The 25,013-nt window shown below is 35.3% G+C and overlaps 1 long non-coding RNA gene across 1 annotated transcript in view; it reads left to right on the top strand.

The window, feature by feature from the left end:
* LOC117076298 overlaps positions 1-25,013 on the top strand; it is a 144,498-nt gene that overhangs the window by 107,186 nt on the left and 12,299 nt on the right. Inside the window, exon 2 of the long non-coding RNA XR_004434309.1 lies at positions 7,210-7,289. This is a non-coding gene — a long non-coding RNA (uncharacterized LOC117076298). The remainder of the gene's footprint in view (positions 1-7,209; positions 7,290-25,013) is intronic.

Here is a 25,013-nt window from a genome sequence, read left to right as displayed (position 1 = left end):
GTCAACAGGGACTGAAAAACAAAGAAATCATAGAGTGAAGAGTAACAGCATGAGTAGGTGGAAATTTCTAGAGGAATTCAAGAGCAATGTATAGGTATTTGTGGCAGATTTCTAAGCATGGTTTGTTTCTCTGAAAAAAGTGTAGTTCAAGTTCAGTTTTTGAAATCAGAGCAATATAATGCTTTGTACGGCACCTAGGTGGATCAGACTAATTCAGAGCTGTCAGGTTAGGGCAGGTAACAGGATTATGCCTTCGTTGGTGCAGCTTGGGAATGCCCTTTCCATTGAAAGGCTGTCCTTCTGATGAACTGATCTGCTTACTCTAGAGCACTTTTGCTGTATTTCAATTTCAGCCAATGCAAGTCCAAAGTAATACAAATTCCAATGTGCACAATTAAAAATATTTAATATTTTCATGTTGAAAGTTCAAAATGAACTTTACAAGAGCAGAAAAATGAAGTATTAGAAATTATAAATTCAGAATTTGCCATTTATATCTTCTACAAAAAGTGGAGAAATATAATTACTGGTTAATGTTGGTGATGACAGCTTAAGAAATAAGCCTACTATTTTCAGTGCATCCTATTTATACTATATAGTTGTTGCCTTTTGTTCAAAGGGTGGCTCTGTCTGTTTTCATATACTCATTGTCCGCATCTTGGAGTGGACAGCTCAGAGACTTGACCAGTCTCCCATCCCCTCTGGTTTGCTGCCAATTAGAAACAATCTAACTTTGGTTTCTGATTTGTGTGAACCCAAAATATGCTGAGAACAAAAATTAGGAAGAGATTACCGAGCATTCCACACTATTGTTAGCACAAAATAAACCTCAGTAGCAATTAAAGTTAGTTACCAATTCTGTCTGCATTTATACAGATGACTTGCTTTAAAGATGTCTTTAATTATAATCATGGTGCTGTTATGCTATAGTTTAGTCACTAACTCTCAATCATTCTTAGTTCCCTTTTGGTAGCTGCTTTAAATCCATTATCTTGGCCCTTCCAGGAAGTCAGAAATGTTCTGAGGTTTCAGATCTCCAGCATGTAATTGAAAAAAATAGTGGTCCTACTTGGTTTCTACTTTCTCCTGAGCACTTGGTGGATTATCTTGTCCTTCCTGACCAAATTCTGGGGCATTCATCCAAATCTTATTGTTTCCTCCCATGTATTTGGGATAACATTAACATAGGAAAGTGTTCTTTTCCTGGAAAAAAAAAAAAAAAGGAAGATACTCCGCAGTTGTTTAATTTGCACTGAGATAAGTCTATTAGCTCTTTTGTACTTTCACGTTGTTTGATCTGTGAAATTGTCTAAGGATGGGGTTAAGGGCACATCCCTTTGAAGAGGATTTGCACTGGCTCTGTCAGGCACTTCTCTAACACAAGACTGCTTTGTTATTTTCTTAGCTTTCGTCTCCTGGACCACACAGGTAAGGTAAATTTAAATTACAGACCTGGTTTTATGCTGAAATACACATGTTTCCCTGTCATCTATTTTTGTAGGTAACTTGTTTATTTTCTGTCTGCTCTTTCACTGAAGGTATAGCAGTTCAAGAGCCCCTGGCTCACATTAGGACAGTCTTTGATTTTGTTTTCTGGCTTGCAACAAATCTTAAAAGCCAGATCTCTCGGTTCCTGAGATTAGCAAGTGCTGAACTCAGCTAAATTTTAAATACCAGTTTATCACTCTGATTTCGGATTCCCTCTGTTTTTTTCTTGATTTCTCTTAGTATTTGCAAACTTGCCTATGCATTTAAATGCGGTTATTTGTTATATATTTTTTTCTAGCATTTCTGGATGTCTGGTAGAGAGAAGATTTCAAGATGTGTCTCAAGATCATCAAGATATGTTTTCCTTTTATATAAGATAATGTTATATACTCATTTTAGATAAAAGTAAATGCAATAAAATGTCAAGGAAATTGGGACTTTGGCATTTCCTTGTTATCACAGATGGAAAGCATTATTTGCTTCTTTAGATGCAGAATGCTTTGAACATACAAGGCCCACTGATGTGCAATTGCAAAGCTGGGACCTGTTTCCAATCACCTAATCAACTCATTATCCCTTATTCTTTAGATAAGCCTGTACTGTTCTGCCATGTGTAAAAGTATACAAACTTTCTACTATAGAAGGGCAGAACAAACATATTTGTGCTGCATTTCCTGTTTTTTTTTTTCTTATCACAGAAATTAAAATGGTTTTTCTGTGGATCACTATTGAAATACTTTTTGTCTTATTCTTGAAACCAATCTATCCTCAGGACTTACGTGGTATCTGGTGACTCGGGGCAGTAGATGGCTAGGTAGTGAATCAGCGGCAGGGAAAATTTTAAAAGAAACAGGTACCTCAGTCAGCTGAGAGGAGAGACCTGAAAGAGCATAGTGCTCAGAATTAGATTGCATTCCTTCTTCCTCCTTTACCAAAGGAATCTCCCACTTTTCTCATTCATGCTTCAAATACATGTGTGGACACAGCATTTAGACTGGTGTAGTAGAAGCTCAATAAATATTCGAAGAATGAATAGATATAGTTTTTTTTTTTCCCAACAGGATTTATCCAAGCTAAAAACTACCCCAATGTTAATTGTAACCAATTATCAGTTAGATAGAAATTATCGGGTGAAGTTTGGGAAGGATTATATTGTACAAGCTTCCCATATTCTCATACTTTCCTAAGAAGTAGTTCTGCCTCTCTGACTGTAACCTTTTTATAACCTATAATTTGTGTAGTGATTAATGAGATATATCTGGAGATTCTTTGTAAGTATAATTTACACAAATATATTTTATGAGGCATGCAAATTTAAACAATGGTGTCCTTGTGACTTAGTCAAACAACAAACTATAATAAAATACAAGGCAAATGTTTTTCTTTAGGGTTATGATACTCTATCTTAAAACCTCTGAAAGATGTGATAATGCAAATAAGATTAGATAAAACAAGTTTAGTTTTGTAGAAAAGGCAAATAATTTAAAATATTGCAATCCCAGAAGCTTCAGAAACCTACTTTGATATGCTTTCCTCTATACAAAAAGTGTTATTTAATTCCCCTGCAAGTTTGAATATTTGAGAAGTTGCTTTAAGAACTGTAAAACTAGTGCATCGACTACATACTTTTTGCAGATATGGAAAATACTTTTTTAAAACATTTTTACATAAAGGAAAAGTAATTTCACCCAAAGAAAATAACATCCAAAGGAAAACGAAGAGTGATTGGTGTTATAAGAAATATAATCCTGGAGGCCTGGAACTACATAAGGCATCCTGAATGTACAGCGTGGGGCCAATAGAGATTATAAAAATGATTTTTATATATGAAGCTGAGCAAAGGGGCAGAATAGGAAGAAGAACAAGGGGGACTGAGACACAAAAACGATGACTTTTGTTTGAAAATGTTCAGGGTATTAAAAATACATGCCATTTTTTTACCCCAAAACATTTTCAAACACTACAGAAAATAATATCTAATAAACCATGAAACTTGATTTAACTCTTTTAAAAATTTCCAAACAAAGGAACTTAGAAAAAATGGCATTCTAGTTATATTTTCCCCAGATCAGTGGGAATTTATTCCATCTTATTGCTTTTCCAAGTGAGTAGGCAGAAAGTAAACAGAAATGTGAAATTTGTATCGATTGTTTGCTTTCCTTATAACCTTTGCCAAACAGTTTTGTGCAGGCAACTCTTCTAATAAGGAAGGTGTTTTTATATCTAAATGTTGATTGTCTATATAGGAAGTAGAAGAGCTTGTTTCAGATACTGCTTCTCCAACCCCTTTTTAAAGTAGAAGTTGCATCACGGACATTTAGAGGTTAAAGGAAATTTAGATAATCTAGTTCAAAGCTTTCATTTAATTGAAGAAAGAAATTGATCTCTTGTGTGTTGCCCTGAGCCACATAGTAGCTGAGATACAGCAGAGGCCAAAACCCAGGCTGCCTAACTCCTGCGTTCTGTGCACTTTAAGGTCTCTCATTCTGTTTCTGGCTTAATTCTGGTTGAAAATCAAAGAATTGTGTGTATCTTACATTCTTATCTCAGTTTAGGTAATAGCCTAAAGTTTTTAGGCCCGTGTGTCTGCGTATCTGTATCCTCTTCTTCTTTCCCTACTAAAAAGACATGTGACAAGATGCTGTGGTTACACAAATTCTCCCCAACTCTTGCTTTATTTTATTCATTGTAATTTATTCCATACTGAGACTCTGGTCTTTTCTCTTGAGTGTTATTAACATAGTTTCTATCTGAGTTGAGTAAATGGAATATTATGCTTCTGAATATAATTTTTCTGCCTCAAATGATGCAATTTGAGCATCATTCTTTAAAGACACACGATATATGCTGCCTTCTTGTAATGAAATATCTGAAAGAAAAATATAGATTAACAGATGATTATTATCATTGAAAATGGCTTATTTTACAGAAGAATTCCATAAGAATTCCTTTAGTTAATTCTTCTAGTTTAAATGTCTGAAATTCAGTTTATGCCCAGTTTTCAAGCAGATGACATAAAGCAAAATACATTGGCTGTATACATTTTATGAATTTGCTTTATGAATTTTATGCATATTGAATTTGATGATACTTAAAAAACACCCAAGTGTTTCTAAGCAAAGAACTCTAGCAGCTCAAAACACTTGTTATATCTGATAACATAAACAATAATGTACTTAATAATATATTTCTTATTATTTTATTTTCACTTTCTGCCAAGGCCCGAGAAAACATTTAAATTGCTTATGTGCATGTTTAGAAATATACTGGAGAATCAAACATGCCTAAGAAAAAGGGGTCAAAAAAGTGTTGTGAAACAGTAGTAACTAAGGAATATGCCACTTAGATCTGTTCCAAGTCAAGCAGTGTTCCAAAGGGACCATGGCTTTATTTTTAGGCTGCAGTTCATTGACTCAGGCTGTCGCTTCTGCTAATTGGCATAACTACTTTTAGCCTACAGATGTTTTATTGGGCCTAGATAATGGGAAATAAAATGTTTTATCTGTTATTCTGGAAAAAATAAACTGATTACTCTGTTGAGAAGACCTTGCCCAGGGTCAAGCTTTATTCTTAGGTGGATCACATGCAAAATTATTTGGAGATACTGAGATTCACACGGTCCACACACACAGGAATTCCCTTGGTCAATAGGTGATGGATTAGTCAATAAAAATGCAACAGAGATTTTGGAGGCCATACTTGAAATGGGGATGTGAGGATCAGAAGACTTCCAGGTACAATCAGTCTAGTGAATTAATTAGTAAGTAACTTGGTCTCTGAGAGGTTGAGACATGAGACATGAGACTATCAAATGGCAACAAGGGAGCCAAGGGAGGTTGCTGTGGGGAGAGAGGAAACACTTCCTGGTTGATGAAGACACCATGGTACACATGTCTAGAAGGGTTGAGAACTCAGGAATAAGAGAGACTAGTCTAGCTTCATGTGCATGTGACATGTCCCATGGTAACACAGGGCCAGAATTTGGTTTTAGGGCCCTGTTGTCACTGTCTTAATATTCTTGATTTTGAAACAAAGGACCTTTCATTTTCATTTTGCATTGGGCATCACAAATTATTTAGCTAGTTTTGCTGGAAGGGGACATAAAACTAAGGGATAGATACCAGAAGACGAATTCTGTGTACATTTTAATTTGGGTTGTGGAAAATTGTATTCTCTGTCAAAGGGTTTAGAGGAGATGCATTCAAATAATACTCCTAACAGTTGGATAAACTGTCACGGGGGCATTTGGCTGTGAAGTTGCAGTGAGTGGAGAGGATTGACGTTGTTGCTGATGGTGATGTTCCTGGGTGAATAAAGGACAGTGTTGAGATTCACAGGGCAGGAGTAATGAGGTGGTGTGGGGGAGGCAGTCAGGGCTAGGGTCTCAGAAGCCTACTGCATAGCAGTAGCAGCTGGGTGAGAAATCTCTAACAAGGGTCATTAAAGTTGCTTGGGCAATTGCAGTTGATCTAATTAGGAGGTTTGATGAGTAAATAGAATTTAGAGAGTTGCATTGTCCTTGTTCACTGGCACTGAAGACAAAGTCACTTGACTGTCAGTTTTCCAGATTAGTTATCAGAATGATTTTCCATACTAGCTTTCCTCTAATAACAAACAGCTTTTAATGTGATAGTATCTGTCAAGTGCTCTCTGGGTCCCTAGATAGGCTCTTTATCAGTTGGTACAGTAGCCTATTTTTTCAACAGAAATAAGTGAATTTGGAGTCCTGTAGAGTTGCCTAGGAAGATATGGTTTAGAGTTTAGGAGTTCAAGTGTTCTGGTTGGAAGTTCTCTAGAGAAATAAATATAGTAACTCCTCCTCCCCAGAAAAGCTCTAGTATATTATCTAGTTATATTTATTTCCTGACAAAATTAAGATGGGTTCAGACACAAGACATTAGGCCTCTCAGATATTGCAGATGGGCACTGTTTAACCTAGAGGATTCATAAAAACAATAGTTTGTAAGCTCTGAGAGCATTGAAAACAATTTAGGTTGACTCCTTAAATTTTCAAATGACAAAATCGAAAGAGAGAAGGGTTGTGAGTGGCCCAGGTTTCACAGCCAAGTATGTAGAGACCTATCTAGTGACCACGTCTGTCAGCTGCTGGGTCACAGGTCTGCTATCACACAGGTTCGTTATGGCTATGTTTGAAGAGTTCCGTTTCATTTTGTGTTTATAGACACACCCAACACTATTATGAAGTATTTATTAATCAAAGTAATAATAATAACTACCATTTACATAGAGCATGAAATGGGCACAATGAGCTAGGAACTTTACCTAATTTTTTTAATGTCCTCGAGAGGCGGATTCTATTATCTTCATTTTTCAGAAGAGGAAATTGAGACTTAATGTCACATGGCCCTAAATTAGATAAACTTTAGGAAGTCTTCAACCTTCCAGTAGTTTCTGAACTATTTATCTCTGAACAGATTCCAGAACATTAGTGGATGCTGTCCCATTTTATCCTCACTGAGCAAAAACTAGGACACTAATTACAAAGATACTTAGCTTACAACATTTAGGTTTTGTTATTAGGAGTCATTATGAACCCAATCATAGCTGGTCCTATATTGGTACATTAGAGATAATTTACAATTATATATATATATTACAGCTGTGAATAAGTGGAGGAAAATGAGTGAACTAAAATGAAAGTTTTTTTCTTTGTATTATTTAAATTAATAAATGATATTTAATTTTATCTTCTTTTTCCAGTTGATGACATAGAAGACTTAATTTCCTCCTCATGATTATCTCTCAGTTGGAGAGTATACCCACTCTTACAAAGTATCCAGGTGAGAGGAATGGGAAATTAATAAGAGCTAGGAGGGTACCACTTTTGTAGAAATATAATAGTGACATATATATTTGTTGACTATCTGGGAGACATACCCAAGCAAAATATTTTGATTATAAGAAAGGACAATATTTGAAATCAACTTAAGCAGAGCTGACTAGAAATGGAAGGACACCTAAGGGAAATAAAAGGTTTTTCTAGGTTACACTTGCCCAAGTCATGTAATATTCAGGCTAAAGGCAAGCAAAATTCAGAACATATACATTCACCCCTCTGCTGGGAGCAGAGAATAGCAGAGTGAAAGTGGTGGATGCCTGTCGGGGGAAAGTGCTGTAGCCTGGAGTCCCCTTTATCCTGCAGCTCTTTGCCAACCCTGTTCAGAGACAGAGAGCATATCCTTTGAAATGAACTCAGGGCCCTACTGTCAACTGCTTCTCATTTACGTTAAGCAGCAAAGCTATTCGACTTAATTTACCTAAACTCTTCCCCTATAATATTCTTCCTCTATAACATTCGTGGTCTGCTAAGGTTGCTGTAAGCAAAACAAAGTATAAAATAGCACACAAGTTCCTGTTTGACAAGTGAAATACCAGTTTCTTATCTCTCCCCAGGGACCTCTTATAACGAGAAATTGGCCTTGTGAGTTTTTAAACTTTTCCATTCACAACCCTGTATGTCTTTTATTATTTTGTCTTTTAAAATTAGCATGCTATTTAAAACATATAGAAACCAGGCTTTAGAAGTACAACAAGGGCATCTGCTTTGCAGAAACTACTTTTTAGTCCCTGTCTCTTCACAGTGAATTTTCAGTTGCTGTCAAAGTAGAAAAATATGCAAATGCATGACCTGTGTATTGAGTATGTTTTTATCTTGAGATTTTCCTATATATCCAAAGGATAGATTTTTTTTGTAGATTTGATTGCTGTTTCTCTACAAGACTGTGCTTGTGGATTCTAGAATGTGGTATAGCCTAGAAGGCATGATAATTCTGTAAGGTGATTATATGGTAGCTGATACCTTGCATTGCTCCTTCATCACTGAATCATCCAATATATTTTATTGTTAATAATGACCACAGTTTGTATATACTGAGTTTTTGAATTTAGGCAGCGATTTGAAATTATTGGAAGAATGAATCTTCTGATTTTATAGGTGCTCCTCATTTGTACCCTAAAGACACTCTTGTCTTTATTTTTGCATTACTGTGCTTATCACCAGGTGCTACATTTGCATGCTGAATTGTCTGTCACCTTCACTGGACTCTAAGCAATTTGAGAATAGGCTTTGTGTCTGTCTTGTTCATTATTGGGTCCTTGGAACAAATTAGTGCATGGCCGTCAGTGGGTACTTAATAAATATTTGTGTAATTGAATCAATACTTTTAATGTAACTTTTAAAAATACATTTAATACGACAAGCATTGTAAAGAGTGCCTTAAACACATTTTCTCATGTAATCTTCACGACAACCAAATGAAGTTGTTATTTCGGTCTTTATATTAGAGAAAAGGAACCTAAACTTCAGATGGGGTAAGGAGCATACTTAGGTCTTCCACCTGAGCTGTGTAATTTGGGATTGGGACTATGTGACTTAAAAGCACATATCTTACTTCCTATACCACACTGCTTTGTGTATCAGAAAGTAGAGTGATATAAAAATCACCCCAGATACTGATAGGGACTTGAAAAACATGAAAGATGGGGAAGTTTATAGATATATTGGCAAAGGAACATTGGCAGAGAGAGTTAGCCCCTTCAGAATTTTCACAGAGAAGTTATTTTCATTGACTACAAATATTTCTTGCTCCTTAAATAAACCAGAAAAATCTTGTTTGTTCATTATTTCTGCCATTTGAATTGATATAATATACTTGAATGTTGTTAATTATAAGTAAGGATGGCATAACCATTATTATTTGATTTAATTGACATTATCAAGCAGGTACTTTCTGAGAATGATTTTGAGTGGGACTGAGGGCTGGGACAGAACGGTGAACACAGATAGTGTAATATATCGCATATTTTCACAACTAACAGTATAATCAGTAATAAGAAGAGTAATCAAATTACTAGAAAGAGAACATAATAAAGGTAATCAAGGTTGTACAATCCATAGAGGATATAAAAGGAATAAGAAATTAGATTTGTTTGTGGATATCAGAAATGTATTACTGATGAGGTAGCATTGGAAAGGTCCTTGAAAAATGGGCAGCATTTAACAGTTTTATGTGCTGTCCATTTGAAGATGAATAAAGACACGATCTGTTTCCTTAAGAAAGCCAAGACTCATTGGTAGAAATGAGTCCTGAGTGAGTATTAGCAGGTGAGAGAACACTGAACTCCAGAGAACAATTAAAAAATAATTATGCAAGTGACCAGGCGGGGGGACTCACGCCTGTAATTCCAGCACTTCAGGAGGCCTGGGTAGGGGGATCACATGAGGCCAGGATTTGAGAACGGCTTGGCCAACATAGTGAAATCCTGTCTCTACTAAAAATATATAAATTATCTGGGCATGGTAGTACACACCTGTAATCTCAGCTACTTGGGAGACTGAGGCAGGAAAATAGGTTGAATCCAGGAGGTGGAGGTTGCAGTGAGTCAAGATTATGCCACTGCACTCCAGCCTGGGCTACAGAGCGAGAATCCATCTCAAAAATAAAAAATAAAAATATTTGCAAGATAATATTGAGAAAGTCATTTGTGACTTTCAATTTCATTGAGACTCAATTTCATTGAGAAAGTCAAATGTGAGACTTTGCGTTTTGCTAGAGGAGTAGTAAGAACTTCAAATATAGGTGGCCAGCAGTCCGTGAGCCCGGGGATTTAGAGTGTGTTTATCTGGTCCCATAAATGAGTTAAAAGTTTGTTCCAAGAAGGGATCCAAAGGGGCTTGCAGGGATTCGTAGGAAACTGCCTCAACTAATTTAAGTTTCTGTTCAGTTGACGTCGTTTTCATGGGGAGTCAGAATGCTTTGAGTGTGGACTCCATGAGGTTTGGAAAGGGAAAGCATTCTTCCCTGAAAAGTGGAGTGGATTGTTGTAATACTCACCAAAATTGGCAAAGAAAAATCAGGCAACATTTGTGTTGGGTTATATTGAAATCACGTCAGAGACTGTGAACAATTAAAACCACTCTCAAGGGAAGTTTGTTTTTCCTTCTTGAAATGCACGTATGACTCTGGCACAGAAAATGTTTTACAAGTTAATTTTGCTTCATTTCCCATTTAAGATTTGTCACAGTAAATAATCCTTTCTCAAGTGGCAGTATCCTGAACATAAAATACAGCAAATGCTGTCTGGATATTAGGCAATCAGTCCCACAGTGGGATCAATCAGTTTTTCCTTAGATGAAAACTATAAAACACAATAAACTAACACACATAATTAAAGAGGAGGAATGCTTCTATGGTGAGATGTCCAGAGATGGTTTTGCTAATAGAAAGAAAATGGGATGTTAAAGGTGTTAATGAGCTGTGCTATGGCAACAGCTTTTTCCACAGTGCTAAGCTTCTCTATTTGCCTTACATGTTTACAGCTCCATGATATTGGCTATGAAAATGTAAATAGTATCTATATATATTTGAATTGAAAATTATCAATAAGTCATTTTTAATAGCTTTCATGAGGAGTTGTTTACATACCATAAAACCATTCATCTTTCTTGTAAAAATTGAGATTTTATGTGTAAATATATAGTATTTGTGCAATCATCATCACAATCCAATCTTAGAACATGCCCATCACTCCCATAATATCCCACATACCCACTTCCACTCTCCACCCTCCCTGAGTCCAAGGCAACTACTAGTCTGTTTTCTGTCTCTGTAGATTTGCCTTTGACGTATGAATACAGGATGGAAGGCATCATTCAACCCATAATATATTAGAATAATAATAACAACAATTATAATAAATACTGATTTGTCACAGAATATACTAAGCACTGATCTGTAAGCCTTACAAATAACTCAATTAATTATCATAACAAATCTATAAAATAGATACTGTGATTATCCCTGCATTATAGATTTTTTAAAAATTGGGGCATGCAAAGGTCATACAGATAGCAAATAGTGGATTGTGGATTGGGCATTAGAATCCAGGCCATCTGGCTTCAATGTGTATACTCTTACACCTCAAAGTATACTGTATGTACCACGCCCTAGGCATTCAGTCTGCCCAAATAGGCTTTACATTATAATGAAATGGAAAAACTCTTTGATGATGGACAGTTGACAACCCTAGTCTCTTAGGATGGCATTATGAAGGAAATTATATTCCTCCTTAACATGGAAATATAGATTCAGAATGGTCTTTGATTTCTGCTGAAGAGAGAATACATTATGTGAGATGAACTGACTCATAACATAACACTTTTATTAGGTTGAACCATATGAAATAGGTTTTTATAAGGTAAAAATGGTAGCATATGGATAACTTTATGTGGTTCAAGCTAATATCTTTACTGCTGTTTAAGCCAACTTTTGTTGGCTTCCACGACTTGTCTTTTCTTGGTCGATCGAGTAGGCACATTTCTCTCTTTATTTCTCTGCAAATTGCTTTACCCTTCCACACTCTACCACTCCCATCTATCCCAAACATCTGGGCAGCCAGACCTGCAGCTTCCACTGCTTCAGGGAAGAGTGATAAACAGCGTGAAGGAGGCAACTGCAACAACAGCATAGGATTACTGACTTTCAAAGTTCAAATGCCTACATCAGAATATAAAATATAAATTTTGAGGGCAAGTAGAAATTTTTCCACCTCTGTTTCCAGGTTAAATAAAGATTTTTAGTATCAGAGAAGGAAATAAAAAGGTCTGAATAGTAGCAAAAAGCTTCTTTCCTGAGAAGATGAGAGCCAGTTGCTAAGCAGTGGGATGTATTTGTTGTTACTAATCCTTATAATAATTTTCCTCAGGAAACTAACATTTGTTAGTTATAACTCAGGATGGCTATGCCTTCCTTTCCCAGGTCAATCCTGGAAGGGGAGGAGGGTGAAGGATGACAGAAATGTGTCCTATTTTTTTGTTAGTGCCATGGATCACAGCAAGATGCCACCGTCCTCCCGGAACCACATGGCTTAAGTTACATTGTGGTTTATTTTATAATAAGTCTAAACTTACTGACAAAACATGTGTCCACTTGAAAAAAATAATGATTTTTGCACACTTAAATTTGTTAAATTTCACACATTTATTACTTGAGAGAATTATGGTTTTAAATTTTTAAGTCTTCAAATTCAGCTTCTATCTTTATTTTTACATAAAATAAATGTTCCATGTTTTTATAGACATAGTGCTAAGGACTGAGGTTTCAATATTTATAAGAAAGATTATATTCATAATATGTTTTATTGTAAGCTATAAGGTACTTTATGAAGCACTTAGATAAATCTTCACAATATTAGGAATTAAAGTATTTTCAGATCACTTTGATTTTGTGTATTAAAAAAGTCATGTACTATGTGAAACAAGATTATACAGATAAATAAGACACAGTCTGTATGCTTATTTGCATTTTGCATATTTTTTATGACTTTAATCTCTATTTGCAACAATTTAGGCAGGTTTACAGATTAAGTAAGTACTGGATATGCATGCTGATAGAGGCGAATATATTGAACAAGACAAAGAGAGAAAGTTTTACTTGGGCAAGCTTGAGTTAAAGAGTTGCCAGGTAAACAAATCCCAAATAAGCAGCATGAATCATGGTCAATTATGACATATGGAAGCCCCTGATGTGGGGATAACCAATTTTGGTGTTAGAAAGAGATGCATCTATATTTCCAATTGAGTCATCAAACTACGTTCATGACTATGAACAAGTTACTTTACATTATAAGTGTTAGTTTTCTGAGGAAAATTATTATAAGGATTAGTAATAACGAATACATCTCAAGTGCTTAATAATTGATAAATTTTATTAATATTATTTTGTTGCTGATAATATTTTCCCATGATAATGCCAATTCACTATATGTAACTTTAAAAGATTAGTGATTGGCCAGGTGTGGTGGCTCGAGCCTGTAATCCCAGCACTTTGGGAGGCCGAGACAGGCGGATCACGAGGTCAGAAGATCGAGACCATCCTGGCTAACACGGTGAAACCCCGTCTCTACTAAAAAATACAAAAAACTAGCCGGGCGAGGTGGCGGGCGCCTGTAGTCCCAGCTACTCGGGAGGCTGAGGCAGGAGAATGGCGTGAACCCGGGAGGCGGAGCTTGCAGTGAGCTGAGATCCGGCCACTGCACTCCAGCCTGGGTGACAGAGCGAGACTCCGTCTCAAAAAAAAAGATTAGTGATCATGGTCATTATCTGAGAACAGTGTTTTCACTTATAATGGAAAGCAATATTTTATCTGTAGTTACCCTTAGCTTATGTACACAGTTGCTGTCAACTCAAGGAGATTGTAATTGAATGGGAAAGAAGATGACTATTTTTATTTCCAGCAATTTTTTGAACCAACCAAGTAACTGAAAATGCTTCCAATACAAAACAAAGAGATATTCTGGCAAAAATAATTTTAAAGTTATTTTAAATTCATGGCTGCTCTTACTAGTAAGAAAGGAAAATTCTCAATTTCGTATACAAAGTGGGAATTGAAAATCATAGTGGTAGGATGGAAAACTGGAATTGTGACTCACCCTGGCAAATGATCTTTTCTTTTTTCTTTCCTGGTTAAGGAAAAAGAAGGAAGCTAGCACCTGGGGTATGATGCCTGTACATGTGGGAAGTTTGTATTCAGATCCGCTAACCCTCTAATCTGTTTTTCAGAGGGATAACAATCAGAAATATGTTGAACTAGAAAATATCTTTCCAGTGGCATAGGAGACAGCAAGAAAGCTTAGGTCTCTTGGCCCTGGGCTGCAGATGAAAAAATGAAGCCTTCCATGATGACTTGTAATCATGGTAATGGGATTTAAATTTACTCTATCCATGAGTTCCTAAAATTCTCAAGAGAGGAATCAATGTAAAAAGTAGTATGGGCTGGTAATATCCTTGGGGCACCTAGCAGAAGGCAGACAATATATCCCTGGAATGACATCTGTTAACACAGACCACACAAGACTCCTTTGGATAAACCCATGCTGAAGACGAGCTTACTATCCAAAATTTACAAACACACAATTTAACAAACCCTCATGAAAAAATACCAAATTAAAAAAAGAAGCGAGATTAGATTTCTAAGATCTTCAACTAATAGAATTGCTGAATAGAAACTATAAAACAAAAATATTTAAACTGAATAATCTATTTTTTAAAATCTCAATTTTGAAAACAAACCATATTTCAAAAGATTAGGCAGATGTGAAAAAAAAAAAAACAGGTAACTTCTGGAGGTGAGAAATATAATCACTAAAAAACAAACTAGTGGACAGATTAAACCACAGATTAGCTAAAGGAAGAATTTGTGAATTAATAGATGGACCTAAGAAAATTATTCAAAAAATAGCGTGATGATATAACAAGATGAGTATGTAAGGTAATATGGTGAGAATTTTCATAACTAATAAAAGATTAATAAGATTGACTATGTTTAAATCCTCAGCAGAAATCTATCTATCTATCTATCTATCTATCTATCTATCTATCCATCCATCCATTTATCTATCTATACATCTATCTTTATATCAGTACCTCCACACGTTGATACAGCATGATAAAAGTGTAGAGTTTTACCAAAGTAAAAGAGAAAAAATTAATAGTAATTAGACTTAAATAAAAGATTGCTTTGAAGTAATAATTGCAGATACCTCAGTAGCAAAAACAGAAACAAGAAAATAATGGAAAATTTTCTTCAAATATTAAGAGAAAACAACTACACATTCTGTATATATTTAAAGTTCTACACATACTATTTGATTCTCAATGAAAGATTCAAATACATATACTAAAGAAAGAACAAAAATTAGAGCTACAGGGAAATTGAGATTCAGAAAAGAAATGATGAACAGAGAAAATGGTACACTTGGAGTTTTACGTACACAACTATTGTTTGTATGAACAGTAATAATAATTTCAGTGATATGAAAAAAGTGGAACTAAAATGCTGCCAACAAAAATGAGAAAGTTAAGAGGGGCTTGATGAGAGTTAAAATGTCCTGGCATCCTTGTAGTGGGAATAAAGTAGATATTTTAGAAATAAACTTTATACTTTGCTATGTGTATATTCATGCCATAGTTTTGTGGGTTGTAAGGGTAAGGAAATCCTGCAACTCAATAACACAAAAACCCGATTAAAAAGAATTGTATAGACACATTTTCAAAGAAGACATAAAAACATGTAACAGGTATATGAAAAGCTACTCAGTGTCACTAATCATCAGGGAAATGCAAGTCAAAACCACAATGAGCTATCATCTCACACCTGTTAAGAGGCTACTGTCAAAGAACCAAAGACTAGTGTTGGTGAGGATGTAGAAAAATCAGAACCTTTGTACACTGTTGATGGGAATGCCAAATGATGTAGCAACTATGGAAAACAGTAAGGAGTTTCCTCAAAAAATTAAAAAAAAAAAAACTACCATGAGATCTAGCAATCCCACTTTTGGATATTTAACCAAAAAAAATTGAAATCAGGATTTTAGAGATATTAGCATTTCCATGTTCATTTCAGCATTATTCACAATAGCCAATATATAAAAATAACCTAAAGAGCTGAGTAAATGGATAAAGCAAATGTAGTATATACATACAATGGAATGTTATTTAGCCTTAAAAAAGAAGGAAATCCTGCAATATGCAAAAAAATGGATGAATCTTAAGGAAATTATGTTAAGTGGAGTAAGCCAGTCACAGGACAAACACTGCATGATTCAACTTCTATGAGAAATAATCTATCTAAAATAGTCAAACTTCTAAAAGCAAAGAATGGTGTGGTGGTTTTCAGAGAGTGAGAGAAGTAAGAAATGGGGAGTTGCTTATCAATGGGTGTAAAGTTTCAGTTATGCAAGATGGAGAAATTTAGAGATGTGTTGTACAACATTGTGCCTATAGCTAACTGTACACTGTATTGTATTGTACTGTGCACTTAAAAATCTGATAAGAGTGTAGATTTCAGGTTAAGTGTTTACACCACAATAAAATGTAAAAAATATAATTTAATCTTCAAAAGATGTCTTAAAAATTCCTCATGCATTTAGAAACTAAAACAAAACAAAAACACACTCTAAATAATGGATCAAACAGAGAGTCAAAATAGGAACTGGAAAATGTGAATAAAAGATAATGAACATGTCGTGTATCAGAATTTGTGGGAGAGTGCTTAAATGATTTTTTTTTTTTTTTTTTTTAAGAGACAGGCTGCAGCATAGTGGTGCGATCATAGTTCACTGTAACCTTTAACTCCTGGGCTCAAGCAATCCTCCCATCTCAGCCTCCAGAGTAGCTAGGGCATATACCAGCATGACTTTTTTTTTTTTTTTTGACGGAGTCTCGCTCTGTCACCCAGGCTGGAGTGCAGTGGCAGGATCTCAGCTCATTGCAAGCTCTGCCTCCCGGGTTCACGCCATCCTCCTGCCTCAGCCTCCTGAGTAGCTGGGACTACAGGCACCCACCACCACGCCCGACTAATTTTTTTTGCATTTTTAGTAGAGACGGGGTTTCACCATTTTAGCCAGGCTGGTCTCAATCTCCTGAGTTCGTGATCTGCCCGCCTCTGCCTCTAAAATGCTGGGATTACAGGCGTGAGCCACCGTGCCCGGCCCAGCATGACTCTCTCTCTCTATACACACACACACACACACACACACACACACACACACGTATATATTTTTTAAAGTTTTGTACAGATAGGGTCTGGCTATGTTGCCCAGGCTAGTCTTGTTCTCCTGGCCTCAAGCAATCCCCCCAGCTTGACTTTCTAAAGTGCTAGGATTACAGGCATTAATGACTGTGCCAAGCCTAAAATGATTTTTTTAAGGATAAATTATATGGCATTAAATGCTTATATTTTAAAAAGAAGGAAAACTGTAAAATAATCAGCTATGCGATCAACAAAGAAGATAGGGAAACAGTACCAAAAAAACATAGAAATCAGAGGGAAAGGAATAGTACACAGGTAAAAGCACAACTTAATGAAATAAAAACAATTGTCATAATTTAATAGAAAAGGAATACAGAAAGGATTAAGAAACAAATTTGTTTCTACATAAAAATGAGGCAGTCTTTCTGATAAAAGTGATATAGGAGAAATAGAGAGATGACCTTTAGCAATATTAGGGAGAAGAAAAGGTCATGGCTACAGATCTGCAGTTCCAATAGATATGAAACAGAATCACAGGAGAATACTCTGACCAAAAAACAAATGGTCATATTTCTACAAAAATGTCTCTTAGCTGACTAAAAAAAAATTACAAAATCTGAATAGATCTTTAACTATTATGAGAATTAAATGAAAGTTTGAAAATCTTCATCTCGTAGTGCATCAGCATACCTCCTCCTATGCCCCTGTCTCCATCCACACTCACAAAAACACAAATCCAGCTCCGGTTAATTTTACAAGAAGCTTAATCAACTATGCAAAGAACAGGAAATCCAAACATGACATCAGCTTTTCCAAAGAGTAGAAAATGAGTATATCTCTAGACACATTTTATGAAACTAGTAAAACCTCTATATCAAAACCAAAGAAAGACAACATGAGAAAGGAAAATTATAGGCTCATCTTTAATATGTAAAAGAATACAATAGAACTAAATTGGACTTGTTTTAGAATTCAAGGAAGTTTTACTATTATAAAATATTTTAGTGTATTTCATCACATTGATAGATATAAGCCATGTGATTATCCCAATACGTGCAGAAAAAGTATTTGATAAATATGCAATACTCATTTACAATAAAGAAGACTAGGCATAAAGCAGAAATCCCTTTATCCTATGAAGGGATTTACCAACAACTTACAGCAAATGTCATATTAAGAATAAAACATTTGAAGTACTACCCTATTACTGTCATTGTTTCTATTAAATATTTGCTGGAGGCCACACCTAGTGCAAAGTACAAACAAGTATAACTATTAGCAGTGAAGAGACAAAATTATTGTTGCATTGGGAAGGCCTATCAGCTTACTAAGAAAATCTAAAAAGATTATATAGGCAAATTGTTTGGCACTAAAGAAAGGTTAATTACGCTGTTGAAATACAAGATTAACATGTAAAAATAATCTGCTTTTCTTTATATAGCATAAGCAAAGATAAAATATAGCTTAAAGCATAGCATTTAAAATCGTGACAAAGATTATATAGACCCTAGGAATAAATTTAACAAGAGATGTGCAAGAGTTTCTAGAGAAAACTTAGTATTTTCATAAAACAGAGAAACTAAATAAGGAGCTATATTATGTTCATGGAGGAAAATATTATAGACATAACTCTGTTTTCATTAACCTATACATTCAATATAATTCCGAGCAAAATTACAATGGAGCTATTTCGTTTGACTTTGACAAGTTCTTGCTGTAATTCATATCTCAAAAAACTGTCAAAAATAATTAAGGCATTTTTCAAAATGGTGGAGAGAACAGATATCCAGGTTTACTCTAAAATTATAGAAATTAAAACGGTATAGTATCTGTGCAAGTAAAGACAAATAGAAAAATGTACAGCAAAGAACAGTCCTACTCATATGGAAAAATAAAATACTACAGAGGTGAAAATCAGAACACAAAAATATGGATTATTCAATAGATTGATGCTGAGATGGTTGATTATCCATACAGAAAAAAAGTCCATGACCTTAGATACCAGCCTTACATTATACCCAAAACAATGGGTTAAAGGCAAAAATATTAAATATTTAATTAAAAAATTAGTACAGAAACTGTCATGATCCTGAGCTACAGAAAGATTTCTTAAGGAAAAACTAAGGTATAAAACTTAAAGAAAATGATCAGAAATTTTACTGCATTGAAATTAACAACTTCTGTACAAACAAATTGCAGAAGAATATATACTTATATAAACATGTATACAATGTTTTAAAACATGTAAACCCATACATGTATTGCTCCTGGTTATATGTAATCAAAATATAAAGACATGCAGGTGGATTATAAACTCCAAATATAGATAGTGATTTCTGATAGAGATGGAAGCAGGAGATGGGTATACAGGATCTTAATTGTCTGTGCAGTATTCCATTTTTTTACTGAACAAAATATGACAAAATGTTAAGATTACAAAAATAAGTGATAGATCCATGGGTGTTTTACATATTATAATTTTCTCTATGCTTGAAATATTTAATAATCAACTTTTTTTTAAAAAATGAAAACTAAAATATAAGAAGAGAAAGACAGTAAGAAAAAGATGGTAAGAATGTGCATGTGTGTGGGTGTGTGGGTGTGTTGGGGGTGCCTAGTGTGGAGAGGGAGGGATAACTGTAAAATGAGTTCAAACGTTCAAACTATCAGGACTAGAGCTCTTCAGATGTAGACAGTGGAAGTCTGTGAGAAGACTTAATAGAATTATGCAAAATGATAAATTTCTAGAATAAAGTGAAAAAGATATGCTTATTAAATATTAAGGAAAGATGCTAGTGGTTCCTTTTTCATTTTAGTGAAGCAACGTGAGGAAACATTCAAAATTAATATCATTTTGTTCAATAGTTAATAAAATTACCAAACATTTCAAGGTTGAGACTATAAATGAATTAAATATTAAGTACATATTATGAATTTATGATCTAAAAGAAAATATAAGTGCCAGAAAAGCTGTTATATATTAAACTTTGAGTTCAGAATGGAGCATTTAATATTCTGTTGTGTTGTTAGGAACAGGTGCCTAGATGAGGAAGGCCATGTGACTGACAGCAATTTGTAGAGTCTCACATAAGAAGTTGCTCAAAAGGCCTGTAAATTCTGACCTTCTTATATTACTAATTATAGAATTGGGGCGCAGAGAGGTTGCACAATTTGCTCAAGGACACACAACTAATTTGAGGCACAATCAGGACTATAAATCTATGATTTCCATCCCGGGAATTTTATGTTAAATGATTCCACCTTATATTTTTATAATTTTAGAGGGTTAACTGATTACAATGCCTACATTCACTTTGAACTTGAATAATGTTATTTTCTTCCTTTTTAACTATGATTGATAGCTAATATATAATCTGAAGATTTAGGTACAAATTTTAAAAGGTGGTCTTTCTTAATTATAGTTAACATTTTTCAGTTTCTTTGTGACAGGAAAGAGAAATTTTATATACTTATTTTATTTTTAAAATATGCCAAAATCCACAAGAGGAAACACTGTCATTGTATTTATTTTTAAAAAAAATAAAAATCATTTACATTGGTCAAATTGGGGATTTCAAAATATGCCCATTAGCCACTAGGTGTCATCACAGGCCATTGTAATTAAAAGCCAGTATGTAATTTCCTTGAAAAGTTAATAGCAAAATTTTTGCTGAAATATTGACCTTTTTATAGATCTAGATACATAGCTCTATATTAGTATATTTAATAGGTATACTAGGGATGAAAAAATATATTTAAATAAATGTAAAATCAAATGCTATTTTTATATTTGTATTGAATATATTAATATTCTATATTTAAGGACTAGGTGGAAAGATTAATCAGAAATAGATTTCACATAGTTATTATCATAGCCCATGAATAAGAAATTATGATTATAGTACTGAGGATTTTAGCGACGCAAGCACTATGTTTAATCAATGTTAACTAATGACAACATTTGTCTATCTTGGGATTCCACTTGCATGTTGCTTCATCACGAAAGAGAGGGTTGCGGGTAGACACAAGATCAGCCACTATTGGTTCTGTTTCAGGGTGGAGGAGGAACATCAGAGGACATAGTTCTGCAGGCTTGAAGGACATTATTGGGCTTGGCTAACTGGAAGCAAATCAGGCACCTATTTACTCCTGTACGCCAGTTTGTGATACTATGCTTACACTTATATAAAGGTTTGTTTTCTTCAAATAAGATGTGAACTTGCTGTTTCTTGGCTGAACATGCAGGTGTTAGTGAGTTTTTAGAATGGATCTGTCATGTTCCCCATGGACTTCGAGTATTTAGTCACTTGTTTCAGAAAAGGAAACAAGGACAGAAAAAGAGGTTTCGGGTTCTCTTCATCTCTATCATGGCATTCTTTTGTTCCTGTTTGTCATTCAATTTGATTTCTCAGTGCCAAAACTTCTTGAAGAATCCTCTACCTTATAATATGGAGCCCATCTTCCATTACATACATAAAAAATTACAAATGTTTCAGCCTTTCTTTTAGCTGAAAGGCTAAAAGACAGGGGCACATGCCATAGTATCTGGCATGTGACAGGGGCACATGCCATGGTATCTGTCAATCAGATGTGTCTGTGGCAGGATGTGAATCAAGTTAGTTACCTGAAAAAGAGGAACTGCAGAATGCTGTCGGCAAGAGTGGTGAGGCGGTGACAGCTACAACCCACGTTAGTGCTATGGGATCCAGTAGCAGCAGATGGCACTTGGTGTCTGGGATTTTGGCCCTGAAAGCAGCAATATGTGTGCCCAGGGGTGGTGATGACGCCAATTTGTGGGACAGTTTTGCAGCAGGATTTGGGAGGAAGTTTCCGACTTCTGGGCCTCCTAGAGATGATGAGAACTATCCAATAGCTTTCTAATACATAAATTCCTTTCATGCTTAATTACATTTTTGTCTTGCATTATTTTTGCTGTAACATTAAAGAATTCCTGACTTATATACTTCCCATTTCCAAAGCAGAAAAACATTGGTGCCTACATTGTGATAAAATAAGGCCTATCACTCTTTCTTACTTTCCAAATTATCCATAAATTTCCCTCTTTTCTGCCAATAATGAGCTGGATAAAATGGCGGTGGCAGTGGTGGTGGAGGTGGAGATGGTGGTGGTGGCAGTGTGTGCTATGTATGGGTTATGAGAGTGTGTGCGTTTGACAACAGGGAAGATTTCTGCCATTAGAGAGATGCCAAAGACCCAGGTGCTGCTCTTGATATTTATTTATGGGTCTGTTTAAGTGTTGTGTCTTCTCTTCATCCCTTAGAGCAGCATACACAAGTTATAGCACCAGTAGCCAGGGAATGTCACAACTTTTATGTAGAACAGTGGATGAACACAAATAAGGGCTCTGAGTACTTGCTCATCAGCAGTAATAGGTTGCAAATGCCAGCAATCTGTTGGAGACCTACTCTCTACATTACAATCACCTGAACCTCAGACCTTGAATTCAAATCTCTCTTTATATATATATTTTTACTATCATGTACATACCCATTGTCTTATTATGGGAAATTTGGGTTTTATTTTTATTATTTTTTTTTTAGAGAATTTTGGTTAGAAGCATTGGGGCCTGACAGAAATGAGTTAAATTCCAGTGTTGGCATTTAGTTGCTGGGTGACTTCCAGCATGAGTTATTTAAATTTAGATAAAAATGAATTTTTAATTTCACAAATAAAACACAAAACTATTTTCTTTATGAAATGTAAACTATTGCAGATAAGTCTAAATAAAGCTCGTGACACTTCTTGAGTGCCCCAGTGTCTGACCTTCCCCAGAGGCAAACACTATCTCCCTTTTCCTCATCTGTGAAATAACTATAATGATACCTGTAATACCTACCTGACGGGCTTGTGGTGAGGCTCCCTGACTCAGGAAACCAAATTAGAATGCCTTCCCTGAGCTTCCAGACCAGCTCAGAGAGCCTTGCTTTATGATCCCATGACAGACACTCTCTACTTCTTGATAGCAGTTTTACAGTGGTTATTTATTTCTTCAATTACAGAAGAGTATTATTTACCTAGCACATCCAGGATTTGGTGTATACACAATTGATGATATATCCAGAGTTTAGATAAACTTAATGACAAAGCACAGAAGAGAAGAGTAGGAAATTAAAAGGATGTCTTGGCCTGCAATGTATGTATTCCATGCCAAATGTATATTTGTGTGTGAGTGTGTGTGTATATACATAAATATATATATATTTATACATATATATATATTTGCATTATTGTTGCCCTCAACAGTTGAGGAAATATGAATTTCAATTCACTAAACTATGTATCTAAAAAATTAAAATTTCTCATCTCCTCTTACTTAATTTTAAAACCTGGTTGTTCTGGGATTTCCATATAATTGCGATATTAAGACAGTAAGATAACTTCACCTGGTCCTGGGTTGCCAACCTCTGTTTATGCTGGAGTCCCTCCACTCTACCTTCTTGTTCTGGTGGTTGAGCTACTCTGGTGGTCTGGTCATCTCTGATCCTGTAGAGTCCTCAGTTGCTGATCCAGGTGGGTCATTGCTGAATGTTCCTTGTCTCTGATGAAAGCCCTTTTGAGTCCAGTCCTCTAGCAATTTCCATGCTCTTCCATGGCTCGAGCAGTGGAGCCTTCTACAGCTTCCCAAGTCCAGCTGTCTAGAGACCCCATGTAGTTCTTCTTTCTGTGCTATGCCTGCATTGTGATGGGGTGGAGAATCTCTGCCAGAGTTTTGCCAAGTTGCCAAGTACCCAGTGCTTGCTGTCAGCACCTGGGTTCTTAGAACTACCTGGCTGTTTTGTAATAGTCCTCCCCTGCGATAAATCCCATTTGGTAGGTTGGGCACTTTGTACTTGTTTTCCATTCTCCTTGAAATGCTCTTCTCATAAAAGCACAAAGCTCACCTCTATAGTTCCTTCAGGTTCCAGCATTGTCTCGTCACAGGGGCTTTCCCTGAACACACTTATGTAAACCTTCTCTATCTCCATATTCTCTATGCCTTTAACCCCTATTATTTTTATTTTAGTATTTATTGCTGATATTGATTTCTATTTCTTTTTTCTCACTTTCTCTCTATTTTTATTATTATTACTATTATTATCTGTTTTACCAAGATAATACAAATAGTTAGGTTGCTGAAGTTCACAGGATTTGAATGTAGCCCTGTTTGTCTTCAAGTAGATGCTCTATCTGGGACAACACACTGCATGTGTTAAACCCTTTGTATACCCTAAAACACTGTCAAAAACTCATAAACCCACAATAGTAATGATTTTTTAAACAATACAACTGACCAAATATTCCCTCCCTCCCTCCAACCCTCCTTCCTTTCTTTCTCTCTCTTTCTTTTCTTTTCTTTTCTTTCTTTCTTTCTCTTTCTTTCTTTCTTTCTTTCTTTCTTTCTTTCTTTCTTTCTTTTTCCCTCTCTCTTTCTTTCTTTCTTTTTTCTTTCTTTTTCTTTCTTTCTTTTTCTTTTATTTTCTTTCTCTTTCTTTTTCTTTCTCTTTCTTTCTCTCTCTCTCTTCCCCCTCCCTTCCACTTCCTCCCTCCTCTCTCTTTCTCTCTGTCTTTCTCACCGTCCCTCTTTTCCTCCTTCCATCTGTCTCTCTCTCTTTCCTGCTTTCTGTATTTCATGTAAGATAGGGTCTTTCTATATTGCTGAGGCTAGTCTCGAACTGCTGGCCTCAAGTAAGTCCTTCTGCCTGAGCATCCTGAGTAGCTGGGATTATAGGCATGTACTGCCATGCCCAGCTATGGAATTCCAATAGTAATATTAGATACTATTGTTCAGTTTTTAGTGTTTTTATTTAAAAATTCAACTAAAGTTGAAAATAATAGCAATTAATTTTCACTCCAAAAACTTTCTTTGGAAACACTTTTATTAGATTAATGTTAGGCCAAGAACAGTTGGCTAGCCAATTTTTATAACAAAACTTTATAGACTTAAGGAAACAGTGGTCTATGCCTGTCTCGATG

Source organism: Trachypithecus francoisi, unplaced genomic scaffold, assembly GCF_009764315.1.
Source record: "Trachypithecus francoisi isolate TF-2019V2 unplaced genomic scaffold, Tfra_2.0 Lachesis_group5, whole genome shotgun sequence".
Lineage (NCBI taxonomy): Eukaryota > Metazoa > Chordata > Mammalia > Primates > Cercopithecidae > Trachypithecus > Trachypithecus francoisi.
The sequence above is the reverse complement of the archived record's forward strand: the minus strand, read 5'-3'. Positions and strand labels throughout refer to the sequence as shown.